This window comes from Cyprinus carpio, chromosome A24, assembly GCF_018340385.1.
Source record: "Cyprinus carpio isolate SPL01 chromosome A24, ASM1834038v1, whole genome shotgun sequence".
NCBI classification, from domain to species: Eukaryota; Metazoa; Chordata; class Actinopteri; order Cypriniformes; family Cyprinidae; genus Cyprinus; species Cyprinus carpio.
This window is the reverse complement of record NC_056595.1, coordinates 12,889,608-12,914,516: the sequence shown is the minus strand read 5'-3', so window position 1 is coordinate 12,914,516 and position 24,909 is coordinate 12,889,608. Positions and strand designations below refer to the sequence as shown.

Genomic DNA, 24,909 nt, shown 5'->3' with positions numbered 1-24,909 from the left:
TTGTAGTTTACTTCAAATCTAATGTCCTCAAATAAATAGGCAACTGAACTTCTAGACTAAATAAAATCTTAAAATTAAATAAAAAAAAAAAAATACAGTAGCTTTCCCATGTGAAAAACAAGTGCTAGACTGAATATGCGCTTGTAGTTTACTTCAAATCTTAAAAGGATATATAAAAAAAAAACTGTACTGGCAGATAATATAATATTAATAATGAAATAAAATGCCACTTAAGTGTACTTAAAGAGTTAATTACACTTGTCAAATGAAACATTTTACTGTCACAGGGTTTCCACGTGGCCTTAAAAAGTCTTAAATTTAGTTGTATCAAATTTAAGGCCTTAAAAAGTCTTAAATTGTATAAGAAAGTCTTAATTATGATTTCAGGAGGTCTTAAATTTGGGGACGGAAGACTAGAATTGTGGCATGGCTTAATGTGACGATTAAACTTCAAAAGGCTATGATTTTATTAAATAAACACGAGCGCTGTGCTGTTTTGTGTTCAGCTGTTTCCAGGGAAACAGTTATATTTTTGTTGTTCTGAAAGCTCCTCCTGCTGCCAGAGAATGCATCTACATTTTTAATAGGCCTTTATCACAGTCCGCATGTCGTCACAATTAGTAGCGTAAAGGAATTTTCTCCTGCTTTATTGTCAATGGACAGACGGCAGTTTTGTGAAGAAAATTAAACTAATTTCGTTTAGTTGGACATTGACGCAATAAACATCAATGTTAAAACTGCGTATTTATACCGATTCCATACCATGTATCATGTCATCTTTTATTTTAATGTGTAACATTAGCTTATCTGAGTAGTTAAAAAATGAATAGTTTCCATGGATCTAGTCTTTGCATCTGTTTGTTTGATGTTTGAACCAGGTGTCCTCTGTTGGAATAGAATTGGCTAGATGGCGCTGTCACAAAAAAATAGGGTCCTAGTAGAAATGTGGTCTTAGAAATATGGTCCTGAAACTGCAGCCTCCGGTAGTGCAGGAAAACATTATTGGGGCTGTTTTTGTTCAGACCAATGTGAAAACCATCCCATGTTTTTACCCTGCAAACACACAGAGCTGTAAATGTGAACTGGTGGATCCGATCGATAAGAAGAATAATCATGCATTTTACAGTTTAATATGTTACTATAGACATTGCCCTAACCCATTCATATGGTATTGATTTTATTTGTGCAGGTCTTGAAAAAGTCTTAAATTTGAGCTTAAAAATCCTGCAGAAACTGTTTTATTAATTTTGTGTCGTGCTTTAGAGAAGTATACTTGTTTTGATATGTTGACTAACAAAAGCACATGTAAAGTACATTTTATTATACATTTTATAGATTATAATTTTAACCGTATTGTTCAATATTACATTAATATAAAGTTAATATAAGTATAACTATAAATATCTATATATTTTAAATGTACTACAACTTCATCATTACAAATGGTGCTAAAGGTATACCTGTCATAAATACTTGGCATAAGTTATATATAAAAAAGTTCAATAGAAATGGCATTAAAGTATATTTTAGTTTACCATAAATGCTTGTCAGTGCATTCCACAGTATACCTTTACAATATTTTAAAGACAATAGAAGTAATTATGCAATTACATATAAAAATGTACTACTTAAGTGGGTCAAAAAAGCTAAAGTTCAGCTGATTGCATTTAATGTTTATTTAAACTATCATTCTCACTTGCAGTTAGCATGCAATTAAGTGTCCGAAAACATTAAATCAGTATACTTAATTGTGAACTAAATGTAAAATGTTATTTTAGAAATAAATAGACATTTAAAAAAAAATGAAAATGACAAAAAAAATTAAAAATGTAACAAAAATTAAAATGATAGCAAAAAATAAAAAATAAAATCTAATATAATATATTATTTACAAAATCGGTAAAACTTTACAATAAGATTCCATTAGTTAATGATAGTTAATGTATTAGCTAACATGAAAAAAAAAACAATGAACAACACATTTATTACAGTATTTATTAAACTTTGTTAATGTTAGTCAATGAAAATACAGCTGTTCATTGTTAGTTCATGTTAATTCACAGTACATTAACTAATGTTAACAAGCAAACTATTGATTTTAATAATGCACTCGTAAATGTTGAAATTAACATTAACTAAAATTAATAAATGCTGTAGAAATATTGTTCATGCTTAGTTCATGTTAACTAAAGTAGTTAACTAATGAACCTTATTGTAAACTGTTACCACAAAATCTATAATGGTATATCAATAATGCAAAAGTAACACTAGTGCATCCAACCAACATAAAATATTAAACAAATGAAACCAACAAATTAAATTTTACACAAACAAAAATTATAAATTATTATTTATATTTTTTATTATTATTATTATTATTATTATTATTATTTTATTATTATAATTATCATTGAATTAAGCATTCTAGCCTAATTTGTGGACAGTTGTCATTTGCATCAAATAACCCATGTTGTCCTTCCTCAGTGAGCTGCATTTCTCTCAAAACACCTCACAAACCAATTTTAAGTGTTTTGAAGCAAGTGCTTGATCTCTGAAGCATAAATTGACAAAGCAGATAACATATTTCAGCATGAGCTAGAAACAGCCAGTCTTGATTTATATTTCATTACGTTCTTTATAGATTCATCAATGCATGCTGTGCTGAAGACCTTGAGTTTATCAGACAAGCTCATATCTTTCATCACACAGTGTGTCAACAACAATGTGGCGGTAAACCACATTCTCTTTTGTTTCGTGAGCCTTTTATCATGAATGAATTTGGGAAACTGGGGCCTGGGCATGATGCTTCAGTTAATGGTGTCATTCAAGAGTGAGTCAGTATTAGTTCACATCTATTGCATGATCTGTACATCCCTAAGCTGAAAGCTGCCAGCTTTGTCGAGTATTCAGGCCTGCTCTACCAAATAATCAACAATAATTAACCAAAAAAACTTCCAAAAAATACACCATCAGAATAATAAAAAACGCCTCCATCATCCACCACTACTAAATAATGCTACAACAAACAATTATGACTTTGCTTTAGCTGTTTGTTTTGACTACTTGCCTTGGCTTTGAGGCTATCTAACTTTTTGTGGTTATGGTCTTACTGTGAATGTTATGACTGCGGTCATGATTGTGTTGACTGTGTAAACACTTCTAGACTCAATCATGATGACTTGTTATGACTTTTTCCAATAGCACGGCAGTGCCAGTGGTATAACACCTTTCTAAACAACTTAGCACTTCAGGAGCTTGTCGCGGATGTGGTTTTCCCCAGGTTCAGCAGAGTGTGGAAGTTCTTCTGATGATTATCAAAACTTATTTAATTATCTCACTTTATTCAGTACTTCCAAGGAGATCAGATATTTTCAACTCATGTCTTGTGTCTTACCTCTGGGATCTATTGACACTAGAAAGTTTTGCATTCAGGTTTTTTATTCATTATGTACAGCTTGGATTGTTTGTTGGAGCCCAGCATATGCATGCTGAGGAAGCTGATGTTTGCAGACCCCTCCCTGCATCACAGTCTGGCTCAGCAGACGTCTCTTCTCATCATGCTGCTCAGAGGTATGGCCTTAATTCATCCAGTTTACCGTAGATAGTTAATTTGTCCTAAGCAGCAGTTTTATAGGCACCTTTTATAGCTGTTAGTTTTCTTATTATTTTTCATTCTCTTGGAGTTTATGTCAGCCACTTGATTGGGAGAATGATTGGGAGGGGTCTCAGTGTTCATAGTGCCAATTCTGGGGTCATTCTTCTCTCCATATGTTTGTGAAGGCTTGATTGTCGTGTTTTCAAGGTCTGTGATCTTTTACAAAATTAGCTTAGACAACCTCCACAACAAAACTAAAACAAAACTAAAAATATGAGTAATTGGATATTTGAATTTCATAACCATTTCAAGACTTGCAAACAACTTAATGGCAATTTTTGAAACAAAACTTTATTCCCACCATGCCCTTAGCGTACGTGCAAAGTTTGAAGTCAGCACCACATACTGATCAATAGTTGTAAGCAATTACATATCTTTTAGCCTTTCAAACAAACAAAACTGATTACATGTCGTGACAGCACAGATCTATGCATTTACTTAGTATAACAAGGTCCACTGTTGTGTCTGGCCACTTAATTGCTGTTTGTAATTGCATATTTTGCATATTAATTGCATATTACTTCTAAAAATGCAGAGCTATTGACACTCTCCTTCCAATTCTCTAAAACACAGCATAAATGGCAAATTCTATCTTTATGCATGCCCACATGTTCAGACATTTATAAGCACAACAAAATATATAAATCAACAATTTCCTTCTTATGCCTGTTTTAGTTTGATTTTCCGAATATTGTTCTACAATAACATCTATAATTGATTAGTTGTGTTGCTTTCCCTGTTTTAGTTTTGTTTTCATGCTTTATTTCTCCTTGCTCTCAGGATGTGGCCCTTTAAATCTACTTGCTACTATGCCACAATTAACCATTTTTAATGTATATTCAGTATATTATGTATATTTCATGACCTATACATTTCACACTTTTAAACCTCTTCAAATTAAAAAAAAAACTCAACAACATCTTAATGGCCTGAGGGTGAGTAAATGTAGCTTCTCTGTAGATAAAGGAGAAGCGGGGGGATGTGTGTGTGTGGGGGGGCTGTCAGTTAATAAAACCCTAAATATTATCTATCACTCCATTGTTTTATAATCAAAAAATCCACAGGTTGATATCCAAAATAACTCAAGCCACATTTCTCAATTAAAAAAACCCAAATAATAAAACCCATAATTATGAATAAGTGTTTTGATTAACTTAAAAAAATAGTTAACCCAAAAATGAAAATTTGCTGAAAATGTTTCTTTCTTCATTGACGTGAATGGGTGCCATCAGAAACGAGTTTCTTTCTTCATTGGAACAGATTTGGAAAAATGTAGCATTACATCTCTTGGACACCAGTGGATACTCTGCAGTGAATGGGTGCCATCAGAATGAGAGTTCAAACAGCTGACATCTCGATAATCCACAAGTAATCCACACGACTCCAGTCCATCAGTTTACATCTTATGAAGTGGAAAGCAGTGTGTTTGTAAGAAACAAATCCACCATTAAGGTTTTTTAACTTTGAACTATCGCTTCTTTTGTCAATAATCCCAACCCAGCCTATTAGTTTAGTACTGTTTTAGACTATTTTCTTTTGTAAACATTGCTTGGTCTGTGCATATTCTTCTCCTGATTCAGATGAGAGGACTTTTTTACTAGAGAAATTATAACTTGTATGTTAGCTGGAAGCAATGGTTTGAATTTAAAAATATTCAAATGATGGATTTGTTTCTTACAAACTTGCAGCCTTTTACTTCACAAGACGTTGTAATTGTAAGGTTTTTTTTTTTTTCAGCTGCTTGGACTCTCATTCTGACAGCAGCCATTCACTGCAGGTGAGCAAGTGATGTAATGCTAAATTTCTCCCAATCTGTTCCGATTAAGAAACAAACTCATCAACATCTTAATGGCCTGAGAGTGAGTAAATGTAAGGAGATTTTCATTTTTGGGTGAACTGTTCCCTTAAATGGATGACTCACCCAAAAATTTAAGTCAGTGGGTCCAGTGTCTTTCATTGTATAGACAAAAACATGTGGTAAAAACTAGAATGCTTTGGCACATGTAACATTTCAACATCTTTGTTCCCTGGTCAGGACTGATAAAGCTGGCTCAGACTCAAACCTGTCTTCCTTCTCACTGCCTGCTGTCATTATACGGAGGTAAATCACATCCATTATGACATTCTAGCTGTGCATTAAATAAAACAGCCATTTAATTTCTCCATAACCTTCCTTTCAGAGGTGTCATGGGTAAATTAAATGGTGATTTAACTATTACTTGACAGATTAATTGTATATAAAATGTGTTCTCATAATTTCTCTCAGGTATAATCTACCGTTTCAAGTTTCTTCACACCATGCAGTGAGTCCCTACTGTTCAGTTCTCCCTCCATACTCATAGCTGCTGAGTCTGAAGCCTGCCTGGGAAGCACTGCAGATCACCTGGAACACAGCATGGCATTCTGGGATTGATGGACTGCTAGAGCATCTGAGGGATTTGTATCTGAGTTGCATTTGGGTTTTCGGGGATTTAATTTTTTTTTTTATTTAATTTGTAACACTTCACAATAAGGTTTCATTTGTTAACATTAGTTAAATGCAACTAAGAATGAACAATTCTTCTACAGTATATGTCAGTGTCAACTTCAACATTTACTAATACATTTCTTAAATCAAAAGTTGCATTTGTAAACATTAATTATTGCGCTGTAAACTAATGTGAACCATTATACTTTTCTAACATTAACAAAGATTAATAAATGCTTTAAAAATATATATTTCTCATTGTTAGTTAATGTTCACTAATGCATTTACTAATGTTAACAGATCAATTTAATAAGTGAAATTCTGAAAATGTTTTATTTATATATTTTTAAGCAGTAAAATTGTATTGAGCACTAGAAGTTTTGGGTAGTACATCTGGATCATCTTAAGAGTTAAGATAAAATGCTTTCATTGTTCAGAAACTTTTGCAGCATACAATTTATGGTGTAGGACAAACGTCATTTTAATACACAGCAGCTGTTGCTTTGTTACCAAGATTAAAATGATTACAGATCTGCTGGCTGTAAACCTGTCTGGCCTCCTTTAAGGAATAAATGAAAAAAGGAAAATTCTGTCATTATTTATTGTTGTTGCAAAGCTGTATGCCATTATTTATCTGTGGAAAGATTATTTTTGAAAAATCTTTCATGTAACACTTACAATACATCAACAGTTCATAGTGACCATCTGTGAAAAAAAAAAAATAATAATAAAAATACAAGGCGCCATAAAACGTTTCATATGATCAAATTTATTTATATTCATTTATAATCATCACCAAAGGTTATATCTAATACATGTTTGCATCCAGAATTTTTTAACATTTGCTTACGACATATGTGAGAACCTGTACCTTCTCGCTGACCGCCTTGCTCTCAAATCCACTGCCCAGAGCAGCAAAAATATCCTGCAAACCCTGAGCTGGCACAGTGCTGTAGAGAGGTAAACTCTCTGTGTGTGATCTATTGATTTATTTTCCCTGTACCTCCAGATGTGTGATCACCAGGCATGACTTTGCATGAGTTTGATGGAGTGCGCCAGCATGTCACAGCCCTAAACAATGAATGAGCTCACACATTCAGACACGAAGCAGAACAATGTTTTATCTTTGGCAAAATAGAGCTTAGAAATGACACGGGTGCTACAGGAAACTAAATATAGCACTGGTCAAAATTTTAAAGTCTTATATACATTTTTTTTTTTTTTTTTGAAAGAAATTAATAATTTTGTTCAGCAAAGATGCATCAAATTGATCAAAAGACAGTAAAGATATTTATTATGATCATAATGATACAAAAGTTTTTCTTTCAAATAAATGCTGTTCCTATTTCTCAAAGAATGCTGAAAAAAAGTATCACAGTTTCCACAAAAATATTAAGCACCACAGCTGATAATAATAATATACTGTAGGATGTTTCTTGAACACCAAATCAGCATATTAGAATGAACTTCTTTAAAAAAGATTTACCAGCTTTACCATCGTAGGAATAAATTACAACCAGAAAACGCACAAACATAAAAGTAAAAAAAGTATAAAGTAAAAAAATAATAACATAATAACTACTAACATTTTACACCTTTGCAAAAAATGTTTTTACCTTTTATACATTGATAAATATAATATAAAAATGCATATTGTAACAACATTTCCCAATATTACAGTATTGATGTATTTTTATTTAGAAAAATGCAACCTTGGTAAGCGACTTCTTTCAAAAACATTAAAAATCTTACAGACCCCAAAATCTGAATGATAGAGTAAACACTTTTTATTATTCTGACAGATTTTCTGATGGTATGTCCAATTTTCCGCCAAGATGAGAGGCTCTTGGTTTTGTTCCTCAACACCTTCTTCAAGCAAAAGCAGTCTGAACTGGACCACCAGGACCTAAAATGGCTCTTAGAATTACTCCTAAACCAGGTATTCCTGAATAAAGCACAGCCATGTTGAATTTGTTATGGATGTGTGCCTGCATTTCTCTGAGATTACTTTGGAGACCTCATAAAAGAATAAAGAGACTTATTGAGCATTGGTAATTAAATTAGTTCACCCTCCTGCCTTAGATAAACACAGTGTGGTGTATTTATTAAGAAGAGATGAAATAAATCACACTGTGGAGCAATACAAATACATTAATATCGTATTAATGCTTGTAACGGAGAGCCGTTCATCAGCTGTCATTGTTTTTGTTTCTCACACTGGGGATGAATGGCTTTATTTCTTAAAAGTCTCTTCCAGCCTTACCTTGCCTTAATGTGCATGTATGTAAACAAACCTGCCTTAACGCCCGACAGAGAACGCTGGGTTTGATGAAACGCCTGGTGGGGGAGGTGGTTAAATGCAGAGCATCCACAGTCGCTGGAGTGTTTCTCAAACATCTGTGCTGTCTAAATGAAACACAGGCACTACAGGTTTTTTTTGTGTGTGTGTGTGTGTGTGTGTGTGTGTGTGTGGTGCCTGCTAAAGCAAGCACATGCTTATTCTTTTGCACAAATTTTGGCATGTAACCCATTCTGCATTATTAGAGCTTCAGACATGAATGATTGCTCAAATTGCGCCGATTAATGAGGAGAAGTATACTATTACTTTTTGAAAAAATTCCATAGACTTACATTGTTAAAGGGCCATACAAATATCTCGCATAATATCATAGTGAATTGAAGGTGGGCCAAAAAGCAACCAGCTATTTTTGCAACCACTCAAAGACCACAGAGAACACCCTAGTAACTGTCCGATAATGCCTTAACAGCCGCTCCCAACAGCCTAGCAAATGACTATCAATTCACAAGATCCTCTCAGGACCATATGTATAGATGCCCCATTCGACCACTCTAGACATGTAGATGCGGCCGCCATCTTGGAACCGTCAACTTGACATCATTCACCATACTGTAGGTTCTCAAAGAGCCATTGAGCCGTTCTGTGCAAGATTGTGGCATCTTTCGAATATTCAGTGATTACTATGGTGTATGACGTCAGGTTGACCATTACAATACGGTGGACAGCGTATAGCGGAAACAGTCGCTATTGAGGCATCTATATATATATATATATATATATATATATATATATATATATATATATATTTGATTAAACCAATTACGATTACCATTTTAAAGTCTATTGCTTTGGTCTATTTTTATTACCACAAAAAAAAAAGAAGAAAAAAAAAGATCCGATTACTCGATTAATTGTCAGAATAATCAACCAATTACTCGATTACCAAAATAATTGTTTGTGTCAACCATTATTTAAATTAAACCAAATAACACATACTGTGCCGTAGCAGTCATTTAAAAAGGCATAGCAATCACCAATCATAGCAATTAGAACATCCTAGCAACCGCCTATCAATCGACCAGAGAACCCTATAAATTCTATAGCAACCATTCAAGACATCTTGACAGTGGGTTTTCCATGGAGAGACTCCACACTTTCTTCAGAAAGTATAAAAGCTACTTAGTCCACGATGTTCAAATTTTCAGGTAAAATATATGCAGGACTATGATTCCTTGTGATGCTGAATGAGGAATTTGTCATAAAGCTGCTATTTTTAGTTGTCATTTCCTGTGGCGGATGAGGTTGAGGTTATCAAATTGTGTTCAGCTGAATCTGGAGGTATCTGTATAGCTGTAATTGACAGATCACGTTGTTAAGTACCTGTGTGTCCGTGTGTGTAGGAGTCGCACACCCTGTTGAACTTGCTGAGTGGTGAAGCGCAGACCCACACACAGATCCAGTCACAAGGGGAAGCGGACAAGCTTCAGGCCCACCTCAGTCACAGGCTACAGAGAGAACTGACTGGCCTCTTCAACACTCTGCTGCTTCGAATGACACACACTTCTGACAGGTAAGGCACACACACATACACAGCAGTGGGTGACACAAACGCAGGATAATGACTCACAAACTCGGGCACATTGAATGAGTCACTCTCACACATAAAAAATGACTCGTTTAGCAACAGACTCACACTAACTGACTCACTCATATTCTTTAACACATGCAGTGAACCATCGTACAGCTCTATTTATAGCACAGACCAACACACTGTGGAACCTACTGTTTTAAGACTATAAACTATTAGGCCATAATACTTATGTTCATCAAGGCTGTGTGTCTTATGTTCATCAAGGTTATTATTATTATTATTTTTTTTTTTTAAGAAATCTCTTAAACTCAGTAAAAATACAGTAGAAAAGAGTAATATTGTGAAATATTATTATTATTATTATTTTAATATATATTTTAAAATATAATTCATTCCTATTATGCAAAGCTAAATTTTCATCAACGATTACTCCAGTCTTCAGTGTCACATGATCCTTCAGTAATCATTCAATTATGCTGATTTGGTGCTCAAAAAATATTTCTTCTTATTTTTTCAGTGTTGACAACAGTTGTGCTGCTTAATATTTTTGTGCAAACAACATCATTAATCTTAATATTAATATAAAAAACAAAATAACAACATTAAAAATAATTTTTTTATTTTAAATTTTTTTGTAACATTATAAATGTATTTAGTTGTATTTCAGTTTTTTTGATCAATTTAATACATACTTGCCAAATAAAAATCCTGCAGACCCCAAACTTCAAATGGTATTTACCAGGATATTTCTGTTATTGTAGCTAAATCAAAGCTCAAAATTAACTTTTTTTTTTTTTTTTTTTACTTTGCAGCACCAGTGCTCCCAACTTAGGAGCACCACAAATATATGCAGTATATATGTGTGTGTACATAGATAGATAGATAGATAGATAGATAGATAGATAGATAGATAGATAGATAGATAGATAGATAAATATATAGATAGACAGACAGACAGACAGACAGATAGACAGACAGATAGATAGACAGACAGACAGACAGATAGACAGATAGATAGATAGATAGATAGATAGATAGATAGATAGATAGATAGTATTTTCACCAAAAAAACAAACTTTAAGCCAGTTATTTGAATCTTCTGCTGTAGTGTGTGAGTAGGAAATATCAGTTTACTTTTCTAAACATTCTTTTTCCATTAATTGTAATAATCCAGTGAGACTTTTGTAGAGAAATGAAAACAGGTTGCACAAATGCTCCCAAATATATATTTTAAGATTAAATATTTATACAATAAATTTAGCATTTTTGAGAATATGAGACCAAAATTGTCGCAATTTCAAACCTTGTAAATATCTTTAATCTTTCATTGAAAAGTTATGTAGTACAGATCAGCAAAAGATTTTGCATAAAGAGATTGGATCGGGCTCAAACCTGCATCACCCATATGCACACCACAGGTAAATGTGCCCTAAACACGTGTGCTAACCCCTGCTTCACAGCCCCAAGAAGCCTCTACAATTTATTTATTTATTTATTTTATTTATTTTTTTATTTTTATTTTTTTATTAAAAGCATGATATCACTCTTTGATCTGGGTCTTTTTTCTAGCAGGATGATTGGTTTGGAAACCGCTGTGCATTTTAATTAAATCTTCAAATGTATTCAGGAGCCGTAGCTTCTATTGAGCTTAGTGTGCACCTGTGGTTAGTGAGGGTGTAAAAACACTGTCACATCTGTTTGCTCCCCAAAACACACTCATTGAATCCATTTAGACCGACAAGGCAGATTTGTTATTCCAAAAGCACTCCTCCTTTTCTCTCTCCCGTACATGGATAAAATGTTTTACTATCCTCATTAGGAGTCTTCTCCTTCTACCTGCCATCTGGGGGAAAATACAAATCTAATCACGCTTTTGATTTAATTTTGTTATTTATGGAATAACTCTTCTGAAAACTCCTTAAGGATCCATAAATTGGAAACTCCCACTGTTATTTGTTGATGTATCAAGGCCATGTCATGCAAATCTGATCTACTAAGACATTTCCCTGCATACATTTTCAGTTTATGAGCAGCAATCTAACAGGTATATCATTTGTTTGGGGTGCTTGTTACGGTGCTTCTATGTTATAATAATTTTTAATAATCCATAATAAAACAAAAAAATTATTTAAAAAAAAAAAAAACGAACCTTAAATAAACAAAAAAAAAAATAGATTAAATTAAATTAAATTTACATGATCAGGATGTTTTATTTTTTTATTTTCAAATCTGTAACCTTATGATTACCAGCCCTGGTCTTTAACTACTTGGCTACACCCAATGTAAAATAAATAAATATACACTATAATTCAAACGTTGGGTTGGGTTGGTAAGATTTCTTTAATGTTTTTGGAAGAAGTTTCATTTGCTCACCAAGGCTGCATTTATTGGATCAAAAATACAATAAAAACAGTAATATAGTAAAATATTATTGCAATTTAAAAGAATTGTTTTCTATTTTAATATATTTTAAAATGTAATTTATTTCTGTGGTAGCAATGCTGCATTTTAAGCAGTCATTAATCTTGTCTTCAGTCTCACATGATCCTTTAGAAATCACTCTAATATGCTGATTTGGTGCTCACAAAACTTTATTATTATTATTATTATTATCAATGTTGAAAACAGTTGTACTGCTTAATATTTCTGCAGAAACCATAATAAATTATTATTCAGGATTCTTTGAAAAAAAAACAAAAAACATTTATTTGAAAAAGAACACTTTTGTAACACTATAAATGTCTCTACTGTCATGTTTGATCAGTTTAATGAGAGTATTACTTTAGTTTTGTTTTTTTAGTTTTTTTTCCAAAATATTATTATTATTATTATTATTATTATTATTATTTAAATCTTATTGACCCCATACTTTGGAAGGCTAATGTATATAGTGTTTCATACTAAGGCAAATATCTTTATTATGATGACTTTATTTCTCACTCTTTTGCATTTGTCTCTGAGCCTGCTAAAGTGCTTGCGCTTGTCCAATGCTCCATTCTTCTACGGTCTGCCCTCTCTAGAGCGCACGCTCAGGACCATGGCCCATGTGACCTCCCTGCCCGGCTGGAGCACACACACACACCCAGCATGGAGCCAAACACACTCTGCCTCAAGTACCTCAGCGGCCTCTTGGAAGTATGCATATACACATGTGCTCAAGAGCCTCGGTTACACATTAGAATGTATTTCGCACAGATTATATACACTTCCTGTTGCTCTCATTCAGACAGAAAACGTTAAACACACACTCATAGTCAGGGTCCAAGATTTTCCCAAACACTTAAGCATGAATCACTTACCAACCAACCCGTGTCTAAGCTGCATCTAATTTCCTTTGCATCAATATATTGCCCTATATAACAACAAAAATATATCATAACTACAATATTATATTATATTAAATAAAATAAAATAAAATAAAATAATATTATATTAGTTTATTAATATTATATAATATTATATTATATTATATTAGTATATTAATATTAGTTAATTGTCTTTCTTAAATATACTTTGATTACGAGGTTGTTTGGTTAACAGATGTCACAAATGAAAATATATAAATGTAACATAAACAACACCAGTTAGTCTCTAAGACACATCATGAAATGTGTCTTTCTCCAGACTGCTAATTATGATCGTGTTCCTGTCCAGGTCATCTCTTCATTCTACATAGATTTGGGAGGAAACTCGATGTCCTTCATGGGCAAAGGAGTGACAAAAAACACAGTTATCTGCCTGCTTCATCTGTCACATGAGATGATGAAGGAAAGTAAAAATTAGGTCAGAAATGCCAATGCAGTTGACATTGAAATCACTAAGCTTTGAATCTGACACTAGGGGGTACTACTACTTCTTTTAGTGAACATGGTTTTGGCAGATTATATCGGTTTATCCCTAGAAATCTGTTTAATATTAAATTGAATGGTTATACTGCTAAATAAGTACGTTACATCAGAACAGCAGTTTTATGCTTCATATTTAGAGTGTTTGTGTGTTGTTTAAGGACTAGATATCATTGGGGTCTTCTGATGAGTAGAGTGCCGCCCAGCTTGGCTTGGCCTGGTTAATTCCCTTGTGGGTGGACCGAGAGGTGAGACCTTCATGTAAAATGTACATAATGGTCATACAGTAGGTACTTAACATGTAGTACTGTTTTGAATAGTTGACATGAAATACTTTTTGGAAGCTTACATGTCCTGTAGTGTGACAAGCTAAAGTTAATCTAGAACTGTTTTAAACTGTATTTGCTTTATAATTACTATGAATGCAGATTTCCAGTTAATTAAGAGACTACATGGATTTTTTTTTACACCATAGGACCAATTAAAATTACATATTGACAGCGAAAGTTGATTACTGTAAATATTGTGAAAAGTTTTTTTGTCAAAGTTTTATCATTTTTTTTCTTTTTTCAACTTCAGTTATTTCAATTATTGGGATAATTGCATTTGCATAATGTCTGGCCACATTCTACGTCACCAACTTGCCTGCCCACAAACACAGTAACATTTTTAAATGTGTCATCTTATAATTACCACAGACTTGTTAACACTTGACACTTACCACTGAGAAACGTTCTGCTACAGCCGTGCTTCCGAAACAGTCTCTTGTCAATCAGCCAGTGCAACCGGTCATCATCAGACTACAGCTCGAATTGGTAAGGTACAATCGATACCATCTTTTCTATGTATTGACAAGTCTCCAGGGCTGTCATTCTGTCATGGCAATGGAATTTTCATTTTAGACCAATGCAGAGCCAATCTCTCTACAGTTCTGGACCAATCACAAAGGACTGCGCCATCTGACCAATCACAGCAGTGAGGGCTCACGGAAAGGAGGGGTTAAGAGAGACTCTTTCTTTGAACCGCTTTCCACGAGTCGTTTATGAATCATTTAGAAATTAGGTAAAATTAAATCTATTTTTTCATAACCTGTTTTTGACCTTGCATGCATCTAAATCTGTTTTAGGAGATTCATAAAACAATATTAGCAACCTTAAAAATGTCATAATAGGGGCACTTTAAAGTACTTGACCTATTTTACCATACATTTATAGAGATTTTAACCTACAATCTTGATTGGACATCTTATGCGCTGCATTGATTCTACCAGAAACTACCTGATTTCTATCTGAAACTAGACACAATTTATATATATATCTATATATATATATATATATATATATATATATATATATATATATATATATAGTATAATATATATATATATACTGATTGTAAACACAAACAGTGTTTCTTAAATTAAGTTCTGTCAGAATTTTAATTAAAAAATAACATTCAGACATGGTCATAAATGGATCACAAGAACACGATTTAAAATAATTCTAATAATTTTAATTGTTTTAGATTTTCAAGGCTCCACTAAATACTGATTTTCCATGTTTTTTTCATATTAGCATTCACTGTATATTGGCACTAAATGCAATCATAGACAATGTAAATTTATTAAACGTATGTGTCCATAATTTTGATGAAAACCTTATTTAGCAATTTGTGTGCCTTGGCAATCTATTCTGGATAGTTTTCCCAAGTACCCGTGCGTGTCCAGGCCTCCCTTAGCTCAAGCAGATGCTGAGCACTGAAAATAATGGGCATGACGAACACAGATTTGTGCCAGTGCTACACGCCAAAGAGCCCATGGCAGTTAGCATTGCCAAGCACATGTGCTGGGTCTGAACACGAGTTTGTGTGTGTATTTGTCTGGCTCTAGGTCCGCTGTGCCAGCCTGGCTGTGGGTGCGGCTCTGAGTTCACTGGAGAGAGGGTGTGTGGTGCTGTCAGTGAGTTGCCAGAATATTTCAGGAGGTCTGAGGGCCACGGTACTCAACACCCTGCTGGAGAGACAGGAGTGCAGTATGGTGCGCTGAGAGGTGAGTCCATCCAGCTTCAGCTTGAAAACAACAAAAAACTGAGTGTAGACTGAGAGTCTAGAACTGCCCTCCATGGACCAGATGAAGCATGCTGGACTTAAAAAATGAAAACTGGTAGTTCCAAACTGACAGGCTTATTTTTCTTTGTGGTATAATCTATTCCAGATAAAAATGCAGTAAAACAGTAATATTATAAAATAATAATAATTTAAATATAGTAATAATAATAATAAATGTAATTTATTCCTGTAGTGGCAAAGCTGATTTTTCAACAACCTATATTCCAGTCTTTAATGTCACATGATCCTTTGGAAATTATTATTTTCTTATTACATTTCTTCTTATTATAAATGCTAAACAGTTGTGCTGCTTAATATTTTTATGGAAACAATGGTACACTACCATACAAAAGTAAAGAAAAATTTGGCAAGGATGCATTTATAATGTTAAGAGAGATTTATATTTCTATTAATAATTGACTATAAATAATAACTGAGCACTAGATAAACATATTATAATGATTTCTGAATGGCTGCTGAAAATTCAGCTTTCTTCACAGAAATTAAGGACTTTTTAAAATATATTCAAACTGAAATATTCTTTTAAACTTTTATGATATAATATTTCACAATTTTGCAGCATTTTTAATCAAATAACTGCAGCCTTTTTGAGCATAAGAGACATATTTCAGAAATATATATATATATATATATATATATATATAATATATATATATATATATATATATATATATATATATATATATATATAGTCAGAAACATTAAAACACATCTTAATTATTCCAATATTTTTACCTGTAGTGTATAATGAAATAAAAAAGTGGTGCTTAGTAGTGTTACAAATCAGTCAGACGGGCACTTCCTGTCTAAGTGGGCAGTTCTGGATTAGAATAAGCTACAGTTATGATTAGATTTCATGTTGCAAGTCAAAAGTCTGCAAGTCATATTCATTTAGAACTGTGTTTTATTTCTGAAGGTTTCATTATTAGTATAGGGTTAGTACAAAGGCATATTCAGAAACAGGAAGAGAAAAAGATGTTAAACCCACATAAACCGTCACAGTTTAAAGGGAATGTGTTTGCTCTCTTTTTGTAAAATTTTCCACTTGCTTTCTGCTATTCCACTGAGAATTCAACCAGCATGCATTTCCATTCATTTACAAGAAGATGGCAGTGTTGCTGACTTTTATGTTCCCCTTCCCTATAGGCAGCATTTATTTTGCAAAACCTCCTTGTGATGCCATGCCTGCTAATGCAGAAGAGGCCAAAGAGTGTGCCTGGCAGGTATGTTTACATGAGAATAAACTCTCAGAATTGAATATCAATAACACAGCCGGTCTTAAAAGCTCTGTAGACATAACAAATCTGTCTATGGTGATTTCTGGTTTTCTGGTATCCTCAGTATTATATTTCCTGTCTTTCTTTTTTATCGTTTTTCCCTTTCTTTTCTTCCATTTCTTGTGTCTCCCAGAGCCCCTGTGTGCATGATGAGGATTCAGGTCTGTGTCTGGTCAGGCTTCCTGCCCTGCAGGCTCTGTTGTACCACTGCCAGTTTTTTGAGAGCGTGGGCCAGATGGTGAAGAGCTTTTACACAGGCAGACATGCCTTCACCCTCAGCCCCCCTCCACTGCCAGCCAATGTCACGCAGGTTACTGCGTCCACACGCCCAGAGCACTGCCAGCTATTAGTGGATGTCTGACTCGGTGACATCCATATGCTTACACACATTATTAATACTGTTCTGTACTAGAGATCATGGCCGGTGTTCTGCATATTTTAGATGATGGTGTTTACATTTATCATTCGCTTGTTATAACAGAATTTAAATTATTAGTAAGCTGTTGGAGGTAATTACTCCAGTACATATAATTTAGTAGTACATTTGGCTGTTTTATTTGTAAACGAAGCTGTGTGTGTTTCTTTCTGTAGAGACAGATCTGAACGATTCTCTGAATCACTGGAGAGAGATGCTTGCTCCTCTAAACCAAACTCAGTCAGTAGAAATTTGTGGTCGACCAAGGTTTTTTCTAGCAGGGTTTCTGCAGGTCTTAAAAAGTCCACAAATTTAGGCCTTAAAAGACCTTAAATCAGTGCAGAAAGACTTAAATTCATAAGTCATGACATTAAATGTTGCATTCACTGCAAAACAATTTACTAAACAACCATAAATCAAGATGCATTTTAACAACGCAAATATATAAACATACTAAAAAAACAAGGACAATACTTGAAATGCAGAACAAAGATATGAAGTCTTGTTTTCTGAGAAATGTAACAAAATTAAGTGAGTTTATGCTTAAAACAAGTCTGTCAGTGGGGTATGAAAACTTGTTTCACTATCATTCACTATTATATTATATTTTATTACAGTATATTATAACTAACAATAACTGTTCACTAGACAACATTTCTGCAGGTTTTATGAAGGTAAATGTAACTTTTTAAGACCAAGTAAATCAAATGTAAGGAATAAATTAAAGGGAACACAATTCATCAATATCCTCTCTTAGTGGATATGTCTAGAGAGAACACAATTAGCTTACATCCAAATCAATCTCCATTATTTTTTAATTCCTTCTAAAAACAGTAGCTTCATTAGAATATGGAAATAACTTTTACTTTACCTTCTGATCATACTGCAAAAAGTGCTGTTTGTCTTGTGCTGGGTTTTTTTTATTATTATTTTTTATACTGTTTTTAGAATCAGCTGACAGCAGTGGGGAGGTCAGAAATTCTATATTGAGTGGGCCTTGTTAACATAGGGTGGACCTCAATGCCTTTTTCAAAAATAATTTTACAATAGCCTACATGAGATAAAATTATGGATGCAAATTTTGTGTGATTTTTGTGACCGGAAAGTCTTAAAACGACTGAGGCTCATACACTACCAGACTTTAATGTATGATGGCCAGCTTTTCCTCTGTGACTATTTAAAAAGTCGGTGAGTGTATGATGCCTAGTGTTTTAAAATCTGGTCAGATTTTAAAATTAGTGTATTCCAGCATGGAACAGATTTTAAAACGCTAGTCATTATCAGACTTACTGACTTCGTAAACAGTCACAAATGAAAACACTACATGACTCAGGATCACACACTACCAGACTTAAAGTCATTCTGATGACAACGAACTCATGCAGAAGTGTGCGCCTTGTTGCAGATGCATGACAAATGATAACAATGTGTGGTTCAAAACCCGCTGAAAATATCCTCTGACTGGATGGAATCAAAGTCTGAAGCTAAAAAAAAAAGCGGGAGTCTAACCATCGTACACTACGTAATCTGTTGACTCAAATCTGCAGACTGACTCTGACTTTTGGCAACTATTGCGTGAACTTCTCCAGACTGTAAACGGGGGTAAAAGTTGTGTAGTGTAGAGTGACACTACATGCTGCTAAGAACAACTAACAATTTAAAAAGTTGCCCAATTTAATGGAAGAAACACGGTTTTGACAGCCCTATATCCAACACGTACAAGCTGCAGAAGTCAGATTTCACTGATCACGGGTTGAGAGGAGAGAAGACTGACAAGGATTTGCTGCTCCAACAGATCCTGAGCTCATTGAAAAATATCCCATCTCATAAGATGTGCTTCCTTTACACAGAGCACATGTAATCGTGAAATCGAAAGTGAAAGTGAACAGCGAGCACTCATTCAAAAGAGATTATACTCCACATATTGAAAGCGGCTCCCTGATGCGTGAAAATTCTATGCCATATTAGAATGTTGGCAAGTGCGGGTGGAACTGGACACAAAAATCTCGGGAGTGGAATATAAGGCTGCATACATATAATTAGAGATGCAATTCCTTGGTAACCCATCAATAATCAATAACTTTAAATAAAAAACAAATAAGTCAGAAAATGTATGTGCTGTTGGAAAATGTATAGAATGGTATAATGGTATATGATTATAAGAGAGCTACACACTTATAGATAGCAGCAGGCAAATTCCGAAGGTTTTGGCCTTGAGAAGAATGTTTTTTTGTTTTGTTTTTCTCAGTCTTTAGTGATTTGAGGTTGCTGTTTTTTGTGTGTGTGTGCTGTAGGTCAGAGTGACACGGACAGCTCAGACTCCACCCTCACTCAAGAGTCCCACCCAAGGGGAAGGACCGAGCCTGTCGCTATAGTAACCCCTCATCTGTTGCTAGCTGTGTGTGGTTTACTGGACAACCTGCTGGCTGTGCTTCCTGAGTTTAGTCTATCTGCCCTCAGACAGAACCAAATACTTCAGGACATGGCCAAGATAGAGAGACGTGTAAAGACAAACAGATGCTGTGCAGAGTTTTGGCATTATTTAGATATTTTTAAAGCATCATACTGACATTTTATTAGTAAAAATTGTGAATATTTATTAAGCTTTTCTAAGCTGTTAATCACAAACATGCATTAAGCATGTGGATGTATGACATGCTGCAAACCTGTGCACGCCTCTCACCTCATTTTCACACACACTCACAACTATAAATATATTCTCTTGGTTTACCTGAGAACACTTTAACACAACCACATCCTGCCTGCCACCTGCCTACTCTTTCAAAATAGCAAATTGTGGTTGTTTTCTCTCTGCTGGTTAACAACAAAGACCCAAGTAAAATGTAAAAAATGACACTTTAAACTTAGATTCTGTTTATGTTTGTTTTTTTATATATTTAGTTATTCATCTGTTTAGACTGCAAAAACCATGTGAGCTCACCTACATGTCAAGTCAAGTCAAGTCACCTTTATTATATAGCGCTTTAAACAAAAAAGATTGTATCAAAGCAACTGAACAACATTAATTAGGAAAACAGTGTGTCAATAATGCAAAATGACAGTTAAAGGCAGTTTATCATTGAATTCAGAGTGATGTCATTCATCTCAGTTCAGTTTAAATAGTATCTGTGCAATCATTTGCAATCAAGTCAATGATATCGCTGTAAATGAATTGTCCCCCAACTAAGCAAGCCAGAGGCAACAGCGGCAAGGAACCAAAACTCCATCGGTGACAGAATGGAGAAAAAACCTCGGGAGAAACCAGGCTCAGTCGGGGGGCCAGTTCTCCTCTGACCAGACGAAAACAGCAGTCCCAATTCAAGCTGCAGCAAAGTCAGATTGTACAGAAGAATCATTTGTTTCCTGTGGTCTTGTCCCGGTGGTCGTCTGAGACAAGGTCTTTACAGGGAATCTGTCTCTGCGGCTCATCTAGTTGTCCTGATCTCCGCTGTCTTTCAGGGCTGTAGAGGTCCTTTCAACATCAGACTGTCAAAAGGGAATGGTTGCCTGCAGAACACCACAGAAAGCTCTGTAGATTTCCACAAAATTGGAACACCCATCATTCACAAACTTCTATACATCCTCAATCACATGCATGCAAAAAAAGCTGTTAACGTGGGCATCTGTTGTTGTTGCAAGCTCCGATTTGTTTATCCCTTTTCTTCAGTTTCTTTTTTGACAGTGAAACAAGTCACAATATACTATAATATACCCTACCAAATGTGTATAAACCAAAGCATACTTTGTGCTTAAAGTGATAGTTCACCCAAAAATGAAATGCTCAGTCTCACATTTTTAATTTGGCATGTTTTTGAACTGTTACTTTTAAAGAACCTGTCTTAAGATGCAGTGATCTGTTTCATTCAATAACAGTAAACGCATGTCGTGTATGTGTATTGTTCATGTGCGCTCGATACTGCCAAAGATTGTCTTATTCATAGGCCAAAATTAAAAATGAGCTCCCTATCTGACTCGTTTTTGTAGAGTTGTTACTGAATTTTGAACTCAGCAAAAAGTCACGTCACACATAATCATGACCAATATTTTTTTACATTGTCAGTCGTTAGTGTGACTCTTCAGAAAACTTGTGCACATCCCTATTAATTGTCCTACTATTTATTATATGTAGCTAGTGTTGTTGGAATGTGTAACAACAATTAATTTGAAATAACCCAATAAATTGAATTTGTTAAATCATTTTTACCATTTGGGATTTAAGACAAGTCTGGGGGAGTTATTTACTTTAAGAAGTTATTTAAGATAATTTCTTAAAGGGATATTCCACCCAAAATGAACATTTTGTCATTAATCACTTACCCCCATGTTGTTCCAAAACCGTAAAAGCTCAGTTCGTCTTCTGAACACAATTTAAGATATTTTGGATGAAAACCTGGAGGCTTGAGACTGTCCAATAGACTGCCAAGTAAATTACAGTGTCATGGTCCATAAAAGGTATGAAAGTCATCATCAGAATAAACCAACTACCACAATACATGAAAAGAAAAGAAAACAAAAATATAAGCAAAGAAAACAAAAATAACAACTTTATTCAATAATTCCTTTGTCAGCGGTCTCCTCTGTGTCTCTCCATATCACCATATGCTGTGTATTCTCTTCTGTGTCATCTTCGCCTCAAGGATGCGCCGTTTTATTTCAAATCAAAGCTAAATACACGTAGAAACAACGCATCCTTGTTGCGCGGATGACACTGTTGACATTGTTATTTACATGGCAGTCTATGGGACAGTCTCAAGCCTCCAGGTTTAGTCCAAAACTTGTGTTCCGAGATGAACGGGGTTTTTACAGGTTTGGAACGACATGGGGGTAAGTGATTTTTTGGGAATACAAAATTCTAAACTTTTTTCTTTTGAGAAGAAATTTCTTCTTAAGAATGTTTCATGAATCTAGCCCCAGGTTACCAAGTCACAGTCACAAAGGCATCGTAAAATGAATCAAGTGGATTAATCCAAGTTAACAGATTTAAATTAGGCTTTTGTTCACATGTAAACATAATCAGAGCACTGTGTCTTGTGCGTGCGTCACACACTAGAACAAAACCTTGTTAAACCTTGAAAAAATTCCTCATCACACAACAACTCACTATCAACCATCCATTACAATATTTGATGTGCTCTGTGCATGTTTGTTGATTATTGTTTACATGTTAATAAAAGCCTGAATTAAATCTCTTCATCATATAAAGTAATCATATCTTGAGTCATGTGAATTCATTTTACAATGCATTTATGACCTTGTTTGATCTTTTGTGTTTTGGTTACCTGGACTTTCAATGGAGGTACAGAAACATCTCAGGTTTCATTACAAATATCTTAATTTGTGTTTCGAATTTTAACAAAGTCTTCTGTATTTGGAACAATATGTGGGTGAGTAAATGACAGATTTGTTAACCTTTCATTTATGTATACACACTCATACTTGTAAAATACAGTTCTGCTGAAAGTAAAATACAAAGGTGTGATGGTTTCTGGTTCCATTCCACTTTCTCTTAAACTGCGTCAATTAGTCACCTATTTGTTGTCATTTATGGTTTTGAAACCAAAGTGCTGTATGTGTGGTTTTTGATAGGAAACTCTGCACTCCTTTCTACGGACTCTGTCTCTCTCTCTCTTTCTCTCTCTCTCTCTCTCTCTCTCTCCCCCCTCACCCTCCTATTTTTCCCTCAGGTGCTGAGTATCGTGTATTATGTGCAAAGTTTGTGTAAGCTCCTGCAGTCAGCAGCAATACACAGTGAGGATGTGCCATTCCACCAAGAGATTTACAATCCCCTGCTGAACAAACTTATTTCCATCCTCACGCTGTCTGTCGCTGACTTGGGTAACATGAAACGTCTTCAACAAATCAACAACCCCCACCCCCAAAATCTTCCAAACAAGACCTTCAAATGAAAGAAAAGTGATTTGAAAGTGTGTTTTTTTTTTTTTTTTTGATGTGTTTGCTTGCTTTGGTCCTCAGATGCGCAGGCCCAGGGTGCAGTGCTCAACACCTGGGTGGATGTGTTGATGCTCCTGGCTACTTTGCTGCACAGGAACCAAGCTGCGGTCGGCCCATCTGTCGGTGTGGCACTGGGGAAACTCTGGCAGCGCTTTTCAGGTGACACACACACACACACATACCCAAACCAAAGGGTGGAGACAGGCAAATGGAAAGGGAAGGCAGAAAGAAAAAGAAGAGTACAAAAAGAAAATGGTGGCAAACATGATGAAAGCACAAAGTGATGGAGTGGAAAGAAAGATTGAGGAGTCTAGATGGAAGAGGATGTGCTAGATAGATGTTGAGAAGGAAGGAGACAGCTGAGAGGATGGAGATAGAGACAGATGCAGTGGGAGGCCAGCTCATTATGCCTGTATGTGTGGATGTGTGTCCCTGCTGCATATGACAGACTGGGATAGAGACAGGGAGAACAATCAGCCTGCTTTAGATCTGATGGATGTGGTAGAAATCCTGAAACAGGTGGGTGGGCAATAGACTCGCTGACTTGCCTGCAGGTATCCAGGCTTTGGAAGCTGTTTTTAAAAGCCTGCGAGTTTGAGACTTTTCCCGTCAGATGTTCCCTTGTGGTGAAGATTGTTTGTTGTGAAGTTTTGTATCTTGTCGTCTCAGAGTTGGAGTTCGAGAAAAGCTGTGAAAAGTAAATATTAGCATTCTTTATGTTTAGTCTTTGCTCTCTCTCGTGACAGACATTCTCCAAGTCTGTTTGGACTAGTCGGGCGCCGAGTCTTCTCTCTACACGTCGACCCTGCACTTTCTGTGTGTGCTGTTCACAGAGGAGGCTAAGAGGAGATCAGAAGGCCACACGGAAGATCAGGCCAGCAAGGCCCCCAGCTCCTCGCTAACTACAGTCCTTTCTTCCGAGCGGAGGTCGGAGAGGTCACATGTGAACTATTATGAGAGGTCACGTGTGAACTATTATTAGAGGTAACAGATTCAGTTTCATGGATGCATATCACATTGCACATGTCTCAAATGTTATTTTCAGATCTGATTGGTTGGCCACCTTATATATCCCTCAGTTGGCTACTTCCTTGTATGAATGGGTCAGCGACAAAAATAATGTCTAAAAGTCTGATCTAAAAATCAGATTTTATCTGATTTTGTAATGTTTATTTTTTTTTGGGGGGGGGGTATTGAATTGGTCTAAAGATACATTTTCTTTTCAATTATTTGATTTTCATTTCAATTATGTTGCAGCCTTATGCTAAAATTATGCTTATT

The 24,909-nt window shown here is 34.9% G+C and overlaps 1 pseudogene; it reads left to right on the top strand.

Moving 5' to 3' along the window:
• The window catches only part of LOC109090094, a 44,589-nt pseudogene that overhangs the window by 14,129 nt on the left and 5,551 nt on the right, over positions 1-24,909 (top strand).